Genomic DNA, 15516 nt, shown 5'->3' with positions numbered 1-15516 from the left:
AGTTGGCAAGCATTGGTCGTCCGGCTGTAGTAGGGCTGCCATTTTACGTGTGTTGTACGGTGATAAGGAGCGAGGGAGAGAAAGAGGAAGAGATAGAGAGAAAGAGAGAGGGGAAAACGCGAGGGAGGAAGAGAGAGAAAGAGAGAAACGAACGAACGAGAGCGGGCATCGCGAGCGCGAGAGCGGACAGGAGGGAAGATTCGAGGAGGAATCCGGATTTTCCCGCTGCCGAGAGACAAATTGTCCTCGTATACGCGGTCGCGAACGAAAGAAAGGGCAAGGTTCCCTTTCCGCGTGATCGTCGAGTCGTCGTCGAGTCCCCGACGTGACGTCGCCGTCTCCTCGTTATCGTCATCATCATCCATCATCGTCGTCGTCGTCGTCGTCGAGTCTACGCCCGGTCGCAGGTGAGGAGCGCAAGGTGGAGGCCCACGACGCGGGGGGGAGCATTCGAAACTGGACCGACGATCAAGGTTAGTACATAGCGAGAGATATCGCGCGGCACTCGCGCCCGGACTCCGGAGTTCGGACTCCGGACGCGTCTCTCCTCTCGGCAATCTCGACGGAGCAACGACGCGCGGAGTGACGGACGCGGTGCCAGAAGAAGCGCGGAATTCGTTTCGCGCGCGCGCGAGCGCGCGCGCGATCACGTCGGGAGTCGGGAGTCGGGAGTCGGGAGTCGAGATTCCTCTTCCGGACACCGCGGGATTATCCGCGGTTGCTTAACGGTACACACGGCGTACGCGTATGTATCCGGTTGCTGTCACTGTCATCTCGATAGATCTCGATCGCCCCGAAATCTTTCCGGACGTCGTCGTCGCGAGACTTGCCAGTTTATTGTAGCGTTTTCTACTGGGGAAACGAGTGCAACGCTGGTGCGCCCTGAGTGTAATTTTATTGCTCCAATGTGAAAATCAGTTTACATATTTTCGGTGTTTATAATGTTCTATTGACAAAAATTTGTCAAGTTAAACACAGTAGAACATTAAATACTGAAAATATGTGTGCATCGGCGTGCACCAGTGTATACGAGTGTTGCACTAGTTTTCCCAGTAGAAAACTCTATTAGAAGTAGGAGAGACGCACGCCGCGCTTAGCTAACGTAATCTGTGTCTCGTTCATTTTCGTCCTATCAAGATTGATTTTTTCGATCAAAAAGAGGAGAGATATCACGCCCCAAGAAGATTACTGTCACAACTTAAAAAATTCCGATTTTGAGTTAAGCCTGTAAAAAGTACGCCTAAAATGTTACCTATGGGCTATAATAGTCTTACATGTTTATATGCGAAATTCGCTGCACGAGGCAGAAATGTCGTTATTTTAAAAACCGGTTATGTGTGTTGCGGTTTCCTGGATGAATAGTGTTATAAGTGAATTGACAAGTAGAGATCGCAGCAGATCTCGTCAAGAAACAGTATAAGCTTCATTATAACAAAAAATATCAAAAAATAGTAATTATAATTGTGTGCGTTAATCTCAATTTAAAAAAAATTGAATCCAACTTTTTTTGCTCTCCTGAAAATTAATTTTTGAGTTGTAACAGTATTCTTCTCGGAGTATGCGATATATCTCATGATATATTAGTGTGCATTTGATTTATATTTTATAATGTACACGCTGATCCGCCTACACGAAGCTACACGAAGAAAGTTAAATTAAAGCTTCGTCGTGGAAACAGATATTAGAGATCTTAAATAAATACTAATTTTTTTGATTTTACAAACACGATACTGCGCATTGCTCTTTTCAAATTCGTGTCCGCATTGATTTTGTGGTATTTTTACTTCAATTATTATTATATATTCGAAATATTATGCGACTGAAACATAAAAATATATTTGACTCATATAGAGTCTGCATTTTTTTACTGCTACAAAATAAAGCGTGTAAGTGGAGTAATTATAGGTCACCAGCTACATCGAATTTACGTATCACGCGAATACGTCAGAGCTTAATTTTGCATTATGCATAATATTTCGCCTCGGTCGCGGTCGGGACCAATTGTGCCGCGAGATTTCTTTTATGCATGCGTTTCCTTGCGCGTTCTAACGCAATTGGCGTACGGTCACAAATTGCAATATGCATTTTCATGCGCGTTTTACTCTCACGATACAGCTTGCGATCGCGAATCCCGGAATATTGCCATGGCGTCGATTGCCCCGCGATAAGAAGGAAGGAAGAAAGAAAGACGTGTCCGTACCTGTAAAAATCCACACACGACCCGTAACGTATCGTTAGTATCGCGAAGGATATTTGCTATTTGCCGTACGATTATACACAAAACGACCCACTTGTTTGTTTTCGCGACGCACGACAAGAAAAGGAGGCATGCATAAAAGAGGCCTCGTTGCTGGCAACCTTGATCGATTCGCGAAGGCACGATGTCGAGAAGACACGGTCAGAAATCAGAAATCGCGGAGACGGGTTACTACAAGTTTAAAGCCACCATGCGAACGTCACGCGTCTGTAATCACGAATCGCACATGTAAATCCTATTATATACCCGCGGGCTGGAAGTGTCTCTCAATTAAGCGCGTTGCTTTCATCTTCACGGCGACGTCCGTGCACCGACGATTATGCTCTTATCGCGTGGCTTTCGTCATCCTTGTTCTTCCCTCTCAGTCCCTCTGCGCACTGAGAATACGAAACGTTGATAGAGGACTATCTCGAGCGACTCGAACGATATTTCTGACTAGCGATATATTACTCTATAATATGCTATTAAAATATTAGAAAGTTACAGTAATTTTACCAGTAAACTACAGTAATTTAAAGCTATGATATGTTATCGCTGTATGTGTTATTTCATGCTAAAGTTTTTTTTACAAAATTGCTGGGTATTAATCGGCGAATAATTACATTTGATCAATACTACATTTGTTTGAGCAAGCGTTAATTTCGTTCCCTTTTTCGAGCATTAATTTTTTACGAGCATTAAAATTCTTTCGCAATGTATCCTCCGCCTCCGGAGTGAATCCCAGAAGAAATAGTGGCGTACAGGACACCTGAGCACGTATTTTTCTAATTGTTTGTAGCTAACTTGAATCAATGAATTTTGTCCAACGAAAATTGATCGGCACTGAAATAGACCGTCCTCTCTGTGCGCCTATTGATCTCGCGAATTCCCTGCAGCCGCACGTACGAACGCTCGGGATGTTTTTTCTCGATCGGCTAAGCGCCCGCGCATTCCTCTCGTCGATTTATTAAACGAACGCCGAGCGTTTACGTATTTTGCCAGCCGGCGTCAAGGAAGTCTTTACGACTGCTCACGGACGAGAAATTTCTTCGTTGGGTTAACAAGGATGTTATGACGTACGGCCACGAGACTCAGGGCCGCGTGGCTACAAGTAGTCAACATTTTCGCGTGACATTTAATCGTGTTATAAATAGCCAGTCGAAAGTTTTTTCATCGAAAACAAATGTCTTTTAATTCAGACACAAGAAATCAATTGAAATAAACAATCGCAAATCACAGCGTTACTTTTTTCACATTATTTTTATTTCCTCAACGAAAATCTGACGGAATAATTCAGTTTTTCCAGGTAAAATTTGTTTTACCGAAAATTATTCGTTGAATATATAAAGTTTGGTATATCCGAAATATAAAATATTAAAATTTGAAATTTAATCAAACTGCAATTTCGAGAATAATAAATCTTTAGAAATGAAGCTGTCATCAATTTCTCTTTATTCGTTTACTTTCTTACGTTCAGTCCTAGCTATCGTGAGAATCGCGACGCGCTTCTCCTTCTGGCGAGTTTGAGCAATTAACTCGCGGGTAACGCTACATGCCGCGTAATTGTAATAAAAACATTTCTGCGAGACTCGCACCGCTCGCGGATATCGCAAATCGCGCGACCGAGCGTGCATCTATGCATTCTTGAAGCGATACTTACACTGATAATCTCTTTCTCACTAGGGAAATCTTATCTACCTTCGCTGTCTTCGCTACAACGTAATTATCCGCGCGAGCATTAAATCTCGCACATCGATGCTCTATCAGAATGCTAATTGTTTTATTAACTCTCCGCGCCGATCTGTACCGGTTTTTTTTTTCATTTCCTCGCGGGAAAGTTTCGCATTAATTATTCGACGGTCGCGGGCCTTGTTTTGAGTGATCGCATTTCTTAACTGGGACGCACACTTTCTGGATTGCGTTCGAAAACTTCCCTCGGGTGCACACCAGCGTCGTTCTGTTCTTGTTCAATTTTTAGTAAGTAACAAAGATAGAACGACGCAATGTGCATTCAAGTAAAGTTTTCGAACGCAGCCTTGACTGATGGAAATTTAAATCTTCGCACGTTGCGAAGATACAAATCTGATACCCAACTTTACATGGAGAGATACATTACAGCGCTATTTACATAAACGTTAACTATGATTATCAAAAATGCAATCCGTGCATTTAAATAAAAATAATGTTGGTCACAGCAAGTGGAGAAATTCGCGCTGTGTGTAATCGCTGTGTCAGATTTTTCGTTGAATATTTTATTAGGCACAAAATCATAATGTTCAATCAAAAGAACAGCTATTTCTCGATCGATTTGACCGATGACTCTTCGAATTTTTCGAAAAAAGAGGGAAAGAATGTTGAAACATTACACGTTTAGAAATCTCGCTGTAGACAGAGTTGAAGTTAACAAATTTGATACCCAACTTTACATGGAGAGATACATTAGATTGAACGTCTTTGTCTCTTTTAGAGCTCAAATTACGCTGATATTAACATCAATTAATGAGATTGGTCTGTATACATTTAAAGACTCCACTTTTGCTAACATCGGATTCCATGTTCGCGCAGGTGTGGTCACTTAATTGTGCGAGAGCTTTGTGATAGGTACCGCGAAACGAAAGTTACGAGTTAAGGGACTCGGCCAGGTTGAACCAGGCGCGAGGGACTTCCAGCTAGAAGAGTAACTTGTAATCTTTGTTTCGCAGCCCCTCAGCGTGCAACTTCGTCCTTGGCAAATCTTAAACGCCGTTGTTTCCGGCGTTCGCCTGAGGCAACGATTATCCACAGTCTCTTATTGGCTCATCCTAGGTTTAACTTCAACTCTGTCTACAGCGAGATTTTTAAACGTGTAATGTTTCGACATTCACAGTAAAAAATAATACGTAATTTTAACATTTTTTACATGTCCCAGAAAGTCCACTCTAAATTTCAAGTTAAAATGACTCATTCATCGTGTGTTACTTGTTGACAAATTAGAAATGTTAATTAATTGACACTATACTTTACATTTATATTTGTTCTTTTGACTTTATTTTTCAAGTTATATTAACACATGATATTAATTATTTTACAAGTTTTACTTGAATTATGTGTAATAGAAACATTTAATTTTAGTAAATTTAATTATTTTGTGTGTCAAAGTTTACGATTATTTGAAAATTTACTTTAACTTTTGTTTATGTGTTAAAATAACTTTAAGACGTGTTGATTTTTTAAAGTAATTGTGTTAAAAGAACTCAAAATAATATTTAATTTTTAAATGACATATATAAAGTGTTAAGTTATCACGTTGACATAAATGTAACACATGAAAATGTTAAGAAAATAATAACATAGCTATTGTATATTAATTTTACATTGAAACAATAATCAAAACTTGGTAACACAAGAAAATTTTAACTTATGGACCGCTATGTACACACGATTTTTTACTGTGTTCTTTCTCTCTTTTTTCGAAAAATTCGAAAAGTCACTGGTCAAATCGATCGAGAAATAGCTGTTCTTTTGATTGAACATTATGATTTTGGGTAATAAAATATTTAACGAAAAATCTGACAGCGATTATACACATCAGCGTGAATTTCTCCATTTGCTGTGATCAACATTATTTTTATTTAAATGCACGGATTGCATTTTTTCGTAAATGTCAAGTGACGTAGCGAGAGTGATACACCATGTACATACACGCTGAAATATGTACGAAAGTCATTGCGCAAACGCGACCTCTTCTTGTTGTGCCATTTGCGCGCAATTACTTTTTCCGATTCAGCAGCATCGTCTGACGGTCCACAAACCGCAAACTCAGGTAGCATGCTACGTAGTAGCCAATTTTGCATAATTAAACAAACAAGATTACTTTCCGCGCTTTCCGCTAGCTTAATTTACAAATGCTCGTGTCACCAAACACACGTTACTTCAAAATAGAAAAGGAAATGTTTTATATAAAAGCGTTGTCAAAGAAGAGTTTAGCAAATCAGGTTTTTATCGTCTATATGTTTATTTACAATTATTTACGGCTTTGATACTTTTTGTACAACAAAATTAAATTAAAATTTCTGTGCAACGCATTTTCTGTTATATTGCTTTTAATTAGGGTATTTCATATATAAAAATTAGTTATGCGTTTATAAGCGACGTCCGAAGCCTTTTTATAAAACAAACTTGGTAACGTAATTAGTTCAGACCACAATTTACAAAGCCAGTTAATTAAAGCGTCTGGAAGTTGTTTGCGAAGTAATTATAAATAAATAGTGTATCGCAAGCAAACCAAATCAACTTTATCTTTTTTTTGTCATGTAGGAAAATAAAAAGTCAAGTCAAAAACATATCGTTTGGAAAGATATAATACACTTTAATTATTTTTATACTATCTTCGTTTACTTAATTATATAAAAACGCCTAGATCGGTCAGAGAATAGGCGACGTAACACTGTTTTGAGGTAATGTGGTTTGGATCCCTTCCAAAGAGCTAAACAGCTTCTCGCTCCGCGTTATAACTCACGATTTAAAACTCATAAGACCGCGCTCGCGGCTCTTTTTACGAGTCTCCGCGGCCCTGGCGCCTCCTCTATTCCCATGGAAAGTTTGTACGCGAAGACCCATGCATCCCCTTAAATATCCTTCGGGAATAATATTACGTCATAAATAAGATACAGGCCTTCTTTATATAACTCTTATTACTTATTTTTAATGCCGAATGACTACACGCCCTGACGTATATACGTGTATAGAGATGGTTTAACGATAAGATCACCTAAAACTATAACGCGACGATGAAACGATTTTTCTCGAGATTTTTCATAAAAATTATCTTATGTAAAAGATTGTGTTTCTAAGAAAAATCAACGTGAACAAGTTCAAAGATTTAGTTAAGAAACTTTATTTCTCGATGTTTTTTAAAAATGTTTTTTAATGTCTTAAAGATTTAAGCCCGAAGTCTTTACGATACATCGCACGCCAAGTAAATCAAGTTGAAGTTGAGCTTGTTACAGTAACATTGAATGCCCGCTTTTTAATAGGTCTTTGTAAATTTATTATTCTAGTTTCAAAAATTCTTGAATGATGTGACACTTGTCGACATGGGGCAAACAAACACAATTTCAAAGCTTCAAAATCGAAACATTTCCTCACGCGGAATGGTAATAGCACAGTTCTCGTTGAGTCATCAAAAAACATTTAAAGACCCTTGGCTCGCTCCCGCAGGACAATCTGGTCCTGAAACCTCGCGAATAATGTTCGTTTCGTACGATACAGCGGCATCATTCGATATACGTTAGACGACACATAAAAGTCACGTCATGGTCGTTGGCGTTCTCTTTTGCCGAGTTGACAGTTATTACGTTGTTCCGCCGTTGTCCCTTACTTGGAAGGTCTGTCGTGGTCCGGCGTTATTCCAGCCAGATATCCAATATGCCCACGGCCACGCACTATCGCCCGTCTTGGCTGCGACACTGGCGTATCTGTGCGCGAATACTTGCCCGTCTTCTTGTGCGTGCGTGCACGCGTGTAGGCACGCAGTAGACATGGCGGGTCAACGGCTCCACACTTCTGTCAGAGAGGCGATAAGAATCGAGTAATGCGCGCTTGGGATGAAACTTCGTCATGTGTCGACGACGTATCGTCCATGACATTCGCAACCTCGCGCACCGAACCGTATCTGAGAAACTGAGTAGGGGAGACCGGGGCCTAACCGTCAGTTTTTTTTCGGTGCCGATTTTTAACAAGAAAATAAATAATTTTAGTTAAATGTGGTATACCACTGTAAAGAGTGAACCTTTAGCTACAAAATTTATATAGGAAATTTTTATCTACGTCGCTTTGTTTAACCGGTATAGAGCAAAAACGACAACGGTGGAAAAATTGAAATCTCAAAAGTGCCGGGGTTTAACCGTCACACTGCATTTTCAATACATATACGTACATCTAATCCTGAAAAATGATAGGATACATCTTAATAATTGTTTTTTAAGAGAAAAATATAAAAATTTATTTAAAATTTTTATGCGAAACATTATTAAAAAATAGTTACGAGGGTTCCTCTTTCCGCAGAAGTCACTCGCCCGACTTGTTTTACTCCTCGACATCCGATGACTCTATTCGGTGTCTGAACGGTTGTAATTCCCGTCTCATCCATATTCCATATGCAGTGAGCCTGGAAATGCCCGGAAATGCCTTGGAAATGCACCCGGACTGCTTACTGACGGATTAACCCCAAACACAAGTTTCAGGTTTGATCGCCCACGAAATATTAGACATCAACGATAATGAAAAAACTACACTGGATTCGTGTTCAGCATGCATTACTCTTTATAATCACGTACCTCGAGATTTGGAGAGCAAATATTATTGCAGATATTACAAAATTTCCACGCGCAGAAAATGTAACTTTCACCTTCCGAAAACACGTTTGCCCTCGTAAAAATCATAACACGGCAGGTAACCTGCCGAAACTCCGTTGGTCACATGGGTACCAAAGCAGCGTTTACAATGTTAATAGCGAGTTCGCACAATATACAGGTTCCGAGATATTTGATTTGACGGTTCAACCCCGGCGACGGTTAGGCCCCGGTCTCCCCTATCTAAGAACTTTATCCCGGAGTCTCCTGGGTCTCTCAGCCACTTAAAGTTCATTGAGTGCGCTCTATTATATTACAAATATTGATAACATTCTTGATAGCTTTCTGCTTTAAATATATTCTTTAATACAACACCGACTTTTTTCCGTAGTCTATGCTTTAATCTTATAGAAATATTTTGATATATTGTGCAGGTTGTTGGGAAATGTCGCACTCAATATTATGCCCAAAATATAAAACTTTTACAAGTTATTAATTTAGACCTCAATTTTATAAAGACACGTCTTCTATTTTCTATTAAGAAGATATATTCTGTAATATACCTTTTAAGCGGTAAAAAAGAATTAAATAATGTTATTGAGGCGGAGAGAAAACGAGAGTGCCTCCTGTTAAAGCTTAATTTAAAAATGAGAAGGATCTTGCACTTGATAATACAGCGATAATATAGCTATTATATTACGCCGATCTCCTTACGCGAGAGGTGAAAATTTCAGTTTCACGACAATATACGCGTCTTGCAATTTATCACGTTTACCGTGATCTATATTTATCGCGAGTCTCGAGTTCATATTTTCCGAGCGGATATACAGCTTGCTCGTTTTCCACTTTTTTCCTTTTTTTTATATGGGCCGTAATGATGCTGTGGAGCACTGCGCCAAGATTTCTCACGTATCATTGGAGCGCTGCATCCTATGGAACGACAATAAAATGATAAACCTTTGCTCTCTCATGCGTTGCTTCAGCTACGATGCCAGCGTAATGCACTTCACTATGCCCGCGCCGTTCATATTGAAAAGCGGAGACAATAAATCGCCGTGTGCCACTTGGCAGATACTGAAAATAGGCAAATCTCTTTTTGCTTCGCTTAAAAACGCGAATGTTCCTTTCAAACGACCAAAAACTTCAGTTTTTTGTCATAGTAACAACGTACGTGGAACCATATATGCGTATCACGATTGACAATCGAATTCGAACCTCGTGTTCTGAAACATTTAAGAATTTTACTAAACGTGTAATAAGACAGATCAATAAATAAGTGCTAGAATAAATTTTTTAACGAAATTTACTCGACATTTTATAAATAAATGTGTTTAATGTGGTCGAATTTATTATAACCTGACGTTACTTCGAGTGTTTAGATTCCGCGCGACAGGGAAAAAAATATCGATCCACTTTGGAACGAAATCGTCGTAAATCGTGTGAACATTTCGCATAAATAATGATTTCGACTCGAAGCGTTCATCATGGAAAAGCGGTTGATACATCTCGCCGAGAGTTTTTCCGCCGCGCGCGGTGAATTCGCCACCACCCCTTTTCTACTCTCGAGCAAGGGCAGTTGAGTAGAAACGACGGCAGGAAACGAGTAGCACTTTGTACAAAGGCCGCGGCCACTGAAAATGGCTGCTCCTTTTTCTCTACAAATGCACTTCTCACCGAGTGGTAGCGACGTGCGCGTTGTACGCGGTAGCCACTGCAAACTGACGCGGGCCGGCGCTTTAGCGCCTTTTGCACTAGAGTTTTGATCAGCGGCGTTAAATGTGTTCTCGATAGCGTCGTAATTTCGCTCGAGTCCCACTTCTAATGCCCTCCTATCGATTTCGATTGATCGACAACACGGGATGAGTTTGAAAAAAAACCTGCTCCATCTCAGCGAACACAAGTGCCATCGAATTGCCGTTGTTGAATCAGCGATATTGTAGACTTTTTTTTAACGGCACACAGACAGAAAGATACGATCCCGTTTGCATATGCGTCCTTCCTTTTACTGATGGGTAATGTTTTCACATTTAACTGGTATCCCAGAAGCGCTTTCCGTAAATAATAAAAAGCAAATTGAGTAGAGCGGTAATTGTTTTAATAATGAAATGTTATTTCATCCATTTACTGTCTGCTTTTGCCGATAATTTATCTGGTAAATTTAAAAACTTCCTGTTTAAAAAGAAAACATTATTCAGGACATAAACAGAAAAGAAAAATCGTTCAAAATCGTCTCACTTATATCTATAATAACTCTATTAATAATTAAATTATTGCATTGTACTATCTAGTGGTAAAAGGTGCTATTTAATTTCCCGATTTTACTGAATTAGCGTACAAATTTGTTATGAATATTCATATATATACATATATAATTTGTTTTGACTTTAAGTATTTTCTCGCATTGAAAGCATTTACACGCAATGAGAGTCCGTGTAAACGTGAAAGTGTTAAGATATTTACGTTGATCACGAGCGCTTTAACCCAATTGCCTTGACCAACATACATATAAGTCTGCCATTACGCAAGTACGGCAACTCGGTGGCCAGCGATCGGCGGAGGTATCGGCAGAAGCTATAAGTCACGTCCGCGTGTCACAATAGAGAAACGATAGCGGCGATTCTCCAATGTCGTTATCTGCCTCACGGTTTCGCTAATTTGTTTCGCTCGGCACAATGTAATGCCGCATTCATACATGAAACTTGTCAGGTTTTGTGCACGAATTACACCGGTTTTTTTTATCTTGGCATTTATCGTACGGAGAACAGGTTTTCGTCCGGTAGTGCAGTAATATTTCGACCAAGAATTACACAGCCTCATTCAATCTATATAATTGAAATGAAACGGTGATTCGACGTACCTTCGGTCGCGAACCGTTAAATGTCAGTCAAACCCAATCGTTTTTCGCACAAAACTACTGTATGAGCAATTTCTCCAACACGTGCAAAACGTTGGATTGCGAATAGAACGGGCACGGTCAGGAGAAATACTATTCATTTGACATTCAGTTATTAGCCACTGCCAATACGATAATTACTCCGTAGAACGGGGTTCTTTGCCGTATGATTGCGAGAGAGAAAGAAAGGACAGAAGCTGGCAAACGACGGCCAACAGAAGCGAACGGGACGACGACGGCGACACAACAGGCGCTTGAGAAACGCCGGTTGCCATTAGAATACCGGTGATGCGCGTGTGTAGAATGCGCGCCGCGATGCAAGTGCATAGAATTCTTCGATGTACAGGATGTCCCAGCACTCTATGCCATTCCTTTTATTTATGGATTCTCTGATCAATTTTCGAAATTCTTGCTTAATGAAAATTCCGAGTCATTTCAGTCAAGGAATTAAAAGTGGAGAATTGCGTGAGAAGGGTGTGTGTGAGAGAAATCAACATATTTATGAAGTATTACAAATTTTCGTTCTTTAATTAATTTCGAGCAAATTTTATTTCAGCACTATTTTAAATGTTTAATCTATAATTATGAAAAAATTGTAACGTAGCAATTTTCTGTAAGACGAGTGATTTTTAAAAATAACCTTATATGTATGGATAATGCATGTGCATAATAGTTCTGGGACGTCTTGTATTTAAGTGCATTCGTTGCACACAACGCACGGTGGAAATTCCCACGATGCGCACACTCTTCCCGTCGCGATTTCATGGAAATAAAATATGTGAAATTGTCTGGAGCGGATCGTGGGGCAAGGGGGATGGCACGGGAAAGGCGTCGCATTCTAATGGCTCACAGGTGTATAGTCGTAAATCAGCTAAATTAACCAATAAGTATGATGTTTACGATATCGCTGGTACATTCATAAAACTCATTGAAACGTAGTCACCGTATTGGCTGAAAGGTCAACGACGAATCTAGCGATATATCTCTTAATTGAATTCCGAAACAATCGTTGAAAAACTCGCCGTCCATTTCTCTGCTGTCCGATACAAGTGCGCTACTTGAAATCGTCGGAGCTGAAGTTTGTCATTGATTGCAGACTATTGGATTATTCCGAAAAATATTTAGCTTTTTAATTTGAATATGCGCACTATTTGAATGTTGCGCTTAAATATAAATTGATTTAAAAGTTCAGTATTTCTTTAAGTTAAAACTGCATATATAAACGTACGTTCAACACTCAATTATATTTTCTCCAAATTTGATAGAAAAAAGTACATCAAATTCTATAAGATGATATTTCTTGAGTAATCAATTAGAGAAAAGGCTATTTCTTAAATATTGTTTAAAGCCACGAAGTGTGACTATTTACTTGAGTGCATAATTACACGTTTAAACCTGTACCATATTAACTACATTTGACACGGAAGAAATATCGAGACAGAAACAGAAATCGGAGGAAAAGGACTCGTTAATATCAACGTCTCCGGGGTGCAATATTTCCGATAGCGATCACGAATCATGGGTGTATACGATGCGCATTACATTTTTTATGTATCCGTATCGTGTACATCCGCATTATGAGTCGGTGGTTTATTTAAATCGACCCTTATACACACACAACACATATGCACACATAAATACAAATGAACAAAACATTTGGCGATTTTTTAACATATATGTCGCATTATAACCAGCAACGTCAAGATCGTTAAGAAATTTTTCTACAATACTTTAATGGCCTGAAAAATTGATAATGCTTAGCAATCTTTTTTCAAGAATAGGGAAAAATGATCAGTGTAGTGTGTTTGGAAGAACAAGATGTTTTAATTTTGTTGAAAATTTTTTACTCTTTAAAGGTTAAAATGATTAATTATCGAATTTTTAACTCGGCATTTCAAATAAATATGTTTCGATTCGCATGCACTTCAAAGATTTAAAGAACACTAAGGCCCAGTTTCACAAGTGTCGGTTAACTTTTAATCTTAGATTAACTCACTCTTCGTCTCTTTCTAAGGACATTAGAAAGAGTGAGTTAATCTAAGGTTAAAAGTTAACCGACACTTGTGAAACTGGGCCTAAGGCAATTGAGTCTTTGATCGCGCGTATATAGCTTCAATGTTCAAATTTTCATGAACACAAATAAGTATACACAATAATGAGTATGCATACATATACATATATATGAATACGTTTATATCTCTACAATGTTTTTGTTTATCAATAAAACTGACAAAAGTAATTTTTTCTGCCATATTCGACTCGTCGCCAAGCAGGTCCATTCTTAATTCCCCTATTCGATGTCTTATATATCTTCAATTTTGTAGATTTTTCAATGAAACGTGAAAGATATTTTTTGAGACATTATATCAGAAAACGTAAAAAGAAACAAAACAATTTTTTATTTTCTGAAGTAGAAAGCTTAAATCGATTATAGACTATGTAGCACCATGACCGTGCTTCCTATTGTTCAAAATAGAAGAAAAGTATTTCCACAGCATGGATTATTTTAGCTGCAATATTTCACATTTATACTACATATAAAAAGAATCATTTACGTGTATAAAAAAGAATATCCGCTTTTGAAATCGAAATCACATTTTTTCTTAACACGATTTTATATATTCATTAATTTTCTCCCGTTCAATAATTCAAATAATATTCTCTATTCCAAATGTCAATATCATTTCACAGAAATGTTATTTTCGTTCTTTTCAATCAAGTCGTATCCCATAACTTTTAAGTCTTATAAATCACCATATAAAACATATTAATCTCTTTGATGACACGTTAGCTACTGAATAAATTCGTGTTTTTACTATGAATCAATCATATCGAACCTTTCTGATACGGTCCAGTACGTGATGTGTAATCTTATCCATTTGCATATTCGATGACTGAAAGCAAAGTGTGCGACGAGCAATCTTATATAAAAAAAATCCGGTAATGAATTTATTATAATAGAACAGGCAACTGCTTCTGACCTTATACGCGTCAATAGTATTCTGGATAATTTGACTGAGATCATTATTAAAATCATCATGAAATATCAAGCTGTTCCTTTATTAGCGCAAAACAGAAATTTAGACATAAATTTAGAGACAAATCGCGATATGTGACGCGCTCTATTAATTGTCCGGTTCACTAATTGCTTCCCATCATCGACCGCAGCTTGCTCGGATACAATATAGTATGGTGACATATTGATTGTCCAAATGAACCAATTAGAAGACTTATCGTTAAATATTTTCGTGATGTATCGATCGCTTCTTTGGAACGAGATCCGTTAGAATTTCAAGAATACCAATTCGAGCTAATTTAAATTTAATCAATAAGTAACCACATTTACCAACCTACATTATTGTGCCAATGCATGCTAAGAAGAGTCAAATATACTTTATGGTATATTTGCTGTAATTTATTTTTATACTTGTTTGTTTTTCACTTCTGAGTAATTTTATATTCAATAAAATATTCATTGAAATTTGTATTATTTATTTTTTTTATATCACTTGGCACTCTCATTTTTTATTCGTATCAATTTTCGATTAAATGTATATACGAAATTAGGGTTTAAATATTTACTGGAAATATATTAAAACTGTAATATTATATTATCTTTGTTATAATCAAAACTTCGTCAAAAATTTTGATTTTTTGTGACATTACGCTGTACACTTTAGATATTGTTACATTTTAGATATTATATAAAAGTAAAGTCGCAATACAACGGACAAGTTCATTTAACAATGAAAAATTAAAACTTCAATAATAACGTATGAAACTTGTACAACTATAGTTATTATCCGGTGTAGTTATGATAACATGAGTTCCGGCTATTTGGTCAGAGTTTACGTTCACATAAACGTATGCGAAGATAAACTAACTAGAACCAACTCTATACCCTATACACTTACGCGATCCGCGGCTCATATGTTCATATGTGTATCTACATACTCATCATTTACGACTATATTTCGTTGCACAAGTCTCGATGATACTTCACGGTTCGTTTACCCTGATCAAATGTGAATCGCGCAATCGGAAAAGCCCCTAAA

General features: G+C 38.1%; 1 long non-coding RNA gene across 1 annotated transcript in view; it reads left to right on the top strand.

The window, feature by feature from the left end:
• The first annotated feature begins 663 nt into the window (after positions 1-663).
• LOC139775867 (uncharacterized) overlaps positions 664-15516 on the top strand; it is a 107454-nt gene continuing 92601 nt past the window's right edge. Inside the window, exon 1 of the long non-coding RNA XR_011718950.1 lies at positions 664-728. This is a non-coding gene — a long non-coding RNA (uncharacterized lncRNA). The remainder of the gene's footprint in view (positions 729-15516) is intronic.

This window comes from Temnothorax nylanderi, unplaced genomic scaffold (assembly GCF_030848795.1).
Source record: "Temnothorax nylanderi isolate EJ_2023f unplaced genomic scaffold, tnyl_v1.0 TNYL_tig0107_pilon, whole genome shotgun sequence".
NCBI classification, from domain to species: domain Eukaryota; kingdom Metazoa; phylum Arthropoda; class Insecta; order Hymenoptera; family Formicidae; genus Temnothorax; species Temnothorax nylanderi.
Note: the sequence above shows the minus strand (reverse complement) of the source record. Positions and strands in the feature narration are given on the sequence as shown.